The following is a 4,598-nucleotide window of genomic DNA, read 5'->3' on the forward strand; positions in this document are numbered from 1 at the left end:
GATAGACTCAAGAGCAACAATGCACTGTTGGGAGCTAGCTGGTGAGTTGTGGCTGTATATATATATATATATATATATATATATATATATATATATATATATATATATATATACACCTCTTGTCATTGGCTCACCAGATGTATCCAGCTAGCTCCTAGCAGTGCATTGCTGTTACTGAGCCTAATCTTTAACAAAGGATACCAAGAGAAATAAAAAAGTAAATTGTAAAGTAGTTTAAAATTGCATGATTTACCTTAATCATAAAAGTGTTATTGTGACTAGACTGTCTCATTAATCTATGTGGGACTTTGAGCTCAGGCAAGCGGCTGATAAGAACATATTGTATTCAAATCTTCTGCAGGAACACCCTTTCAAATGGGATGGGCTCTTTCTCCTACCCCCACTGATAGGTTGATCCCTGCTGCTGCCTCTTGGATACATAGATTTACTATAGCTGATAATTTAGTACTGAGAGTTTCAGTATAAGTGACAGTTTCATCAGCTGAAAACAGCTATTTCATATGATAAAATAGAGGTTAAGAAGCTCTTTGTAAACAATTTAACACTCTTCATCAGATAAATGGATTATTGAGAACAGGAGATAATACAATACAGTACACTGTCATTTTAATTAAATCAAACACTGATGCCAAGAAGACAAAGCAATTATATCCAGCTTATAAAAATGTGTGTGAAAATGTTTTACATAAAGAATGAAGGTCTGAGCTCAACCGATATCGCTGTATTAATGCTCCCAGGGTGGTCTACTAGCCAATAAGGATGGTCCTGCAATGTTCTAGTACACAGAAGCAAGGCTCCTTAAGTCGACCAAGTAAAAAAGTAGGTTTATTCAGCACAAGAACATTTATTTTTCTAAATACTATATTCAAAATTAAACACAGATTAGTACAATATATCTTCAACAGAGCATACATTAGCTTGTACTCTCTAAGTTAACTATCTGAGAGACTTGGGGGTATATTTAACATAGTGTGAGCGGACATGATACGATGTAGCGTATTATGTCCGCCGCTCATCGATAAATGCTGAAAGCATACGCTGTCAGCATTTATCATTGCACCAGCAGTTCTTGTGAACTGCTGGTGCAATGCCGCCCCCTGCAGATTCACGGCCCCTAGCAGGGGGTGTCAATCAACCCGATCGTATTCAATCGGGATGATTTCTGTCCGCGGCCTCAGAGCAGGTGGACAGGTTATGGAGCAGTTATGAAGGCTCGCACGGAAACAGGGGCATCAAGCTCCATAACCGAGCTTGATAAATCGGCCCCTTGTTCTTAAAGGGATATGAAAGCCAAAAATTGTCTTTAGAGCAAGCAATTTTAAAAAAACTTACTCCTTTTATCAAATTTGCTTCCTTCCCATGATATTCTGTGTTGATGAGATACCTAGATTGGTGTCTGAAGCACAACATGACAGGAAATAGTGCTGCCATCTAGTGCTCTTGCTAATGTATAACATTAGTACTACATGACAGGAAATAGTGCTGCCCTCTAGTGCTCTTGCAAATGTATAACATTAGTACTACATGACAGGAAATAGTGCTGCCCACTAGTGCTCTTGCTAATGTATAACATTAGTACTACATGACAGGGAATAGTGCTGCCATCTAGTGCTCCTGAGTCCTGCTAATGTATAACATTAGTACTACATGACAGGAAATAGTGCTGCCATCTAGTGCTCTTGCTAATGTATAACATTAGTACTACATGACAGGAAATAGTGCTGCCCTCTAGTGCTCTTGCTAATGTATAACATTAGTACTACATGACAGGAAATAGTGCTGCCCTCTAGTGCTCTTGCTAATGTATAACATTAGTACTACATGACAGGACATAGTGCTGCCCTCTAGTGCTCTTGCTAATGTATAACATTAGTACTACATGACAAGGAATAGTGCTGCCATCTAGTGCTCCTGCTAATGTATAACATTAGTACTACATGACAGGAAATAGTGCTGCCATCTAGTGCTCTTGCTAATGTATAACATTAGTACTACATGACAGGAAATAGTGCTCTTGCTAATGTATAACATTAGTACTACATGACAGGAAATAGTGCTGCCATCTAGTGCTCTTGCTAATGTATAACATTAGTACTACATGACAGGAAATAGTGCTGCCATCTAGTGCTCTTGCTAATGTATAACATTAGTACTACATGACAGGAAATAGTGCTGCCCTCTAGTGTTCTTGCTAATGTATAACATTAGTACTACATGACAGGAAATAGTGCTGCCCTCTAGTGATCTTGCTAATGTATAACATTAGTACTACATGACAGGAAATAGTGCTGCCATCTAGTGATCTTGCTAATGTATAACATTAGTACTACATGACAGGAAATAGTGCTGCCATCTAGTGCTCTTGCTAATGTATAACATTAGTACTACATGACAGGAAATAGTGCTGCCATCTAGTGCTCTTGCTAATGTATAACATTAGTACTACATGACAGGAAATAGTGCTGCCATCTAGTGCTCTTGCTAATGTATAACATTAGTACTGCATGATAGGAAATAGTGCTGCCATCTAGTGCTCTTGCTAATGTATAACATTAGTTCTACATGACAGGACATAGTGCTGCCCTCTAGTGCTCTTGCTAATGTATAACATTAGTACTACATGACAGGAAATAGTGCTGCCCTCTAGTGCTCTTGCTAATGTATAACATTAGTACTACATGACAGGACATAGTGCTGCCCTCTAGTGCTCTTGCTAATGTATAACATTAGTACTACATGACAGGAAATAGTGCTGCCATCTAGTGCTCTTGCTAATGTATAACATTAGTACTACATGACAGGAAATAGTGCTGCCCTCTAGTGCTCTTGCTAATGTATAACATTAGTACTACATGCCAGGAAATAGTGCTGCCCTCTAGTGCTCTTGCAAATGGATAACATTCTTACAAAACTGCTGCCATATAGTGCTCCCGACACATGCACGCTTCTGAGCTTATTCCCTGCTTCTCAACAACAAAATGTAGCACCGCTGTACTGTTAGGAGCACTGACATCAGCACTAATGGAGAAGGTGATATAGATACTTCCCAAGGGTAGCATTAAGTTTGCTTGTAACTCCCACCGGGTAATAGGAATTGTTGTCAGTAGCTTCTTGGACATTTATATTTACTTGTAAAAAGCCTCAAAACATTTCAAGAGGATTAAACACTCACTTAGGACCCAGTTCTCTAAAGCTCTCTGCTCAGGTGAGATTATAGAATAAGATCCGTCCTTCACAGAAGTCTGAAAAGGCTGCGTATCTCACCGAGGGGTGTAACCTAAGTTTCTTTATGTTATGGACAACACATACATTATAGTATAGTGTTCAGTGATAGAAGTAAAAATGGTCATTTAAATTATGAATTTAGAAAAACATAATACTCATTCAAATTTTTATTAAAGCGATGCAGCTAAATGTGAATTTAAATTACACAATTTCCAATTTGCTTCTATTATCAAATGTGCTTTATTATCTTGGTATTGTTTGTTGAATGAGCAGCAATACACTACTGGGAGCTAGCTGAGCACATATTGTGAGTCAATGACAAGAGACATATATGTGCAGCCACCAATCAGCAGCTAGCAACCAGTAATGAATAGTTGCTCCTTCAACAAAGGATACCAAGAGAATGAAATACATGTAATATTAGTGGTAAATTGAAAGTTGTTTAAAATTGTATGTTGTATCTGAATCATGAAAAAAAAAAATGGGATTGATATTGCTTTAAAGTACAGTGTGTGTCTGAAGTTCTCTCACAGGTTGTATTCTCTAAGCAGCACTTGCAGGGCTCTCTGTTTTATAATGTCAAATTTTAAGCTGGCAAATTTGTCTAAAAATATGCAAAAGTGTTTTATACACTGAAAATGTATGCAAGTCTAGAAGTAAATACAAGGCTAAGTACTCTGGAAAAGCAGCCCATTTGATTTGTATATGCTTGGGAAAAAAATTTGTTACCAGCACCAGATGCTCCATGCCACATTCAATCTCACCTAGCGAGACTCTGCATTCCAGAAAGCTGCCTTATATTCTCAGAGGCGCAACTCGCTACTCACCAGAACATTTGGGTCCAGCCCATTTTTGTTTTAGAGAATTAAAAAGAAAGAAGAAGGCGCCACCATAGTGCACAATCAGTAGTTCAAATGCATACCAGCGCAAATACTAATGTACTTACAAGTACTTGTGAAGTGCTACACAGACCGCCTGGACTCTTAAAAGTCGCCCAGACAACTTTCCCTCGTGTAGTTTATATAGCTTCTGGTCCAAAAGGCTAATAGTCTGCCAATATCAAGGAAGATCTGTTCACTGCAGGGATATAATTCACAGTAGATTTGTTCACTGTAGGGCTGTAATTCACAGCGCCTAAAATATGTCCGCATAAAACTTTCACATTGTTTAGCTAGCTGCTGTAAACAGACAATCTTACTTTAACAGATCAACAATGCAGCAGACTCTCTTTCTCTGAGAGGGAACCTGTAAGCACATGCCTACTCTGCCTTATTATAAATCCGGCTCTGTCAATAAGTATAAACAGTATAAGTGCTTTCCTCAATACAAAAGTAAATGCACATGCTCACATG

Source organism: Bombina bombina, chromosome 7 (assembly GCF_027579735.1).
Source record: "Bombina bombina isolate aBomBom1 chromosome 7, aBomBom1.pri, whole genome shotgun sequence".
Classification (NCBI taxonomy): Eukaryota; Metazoa; Chordata; class Amphibia; order Anura; family Bombinatoridae; genus Bombina; species Bombina bombina.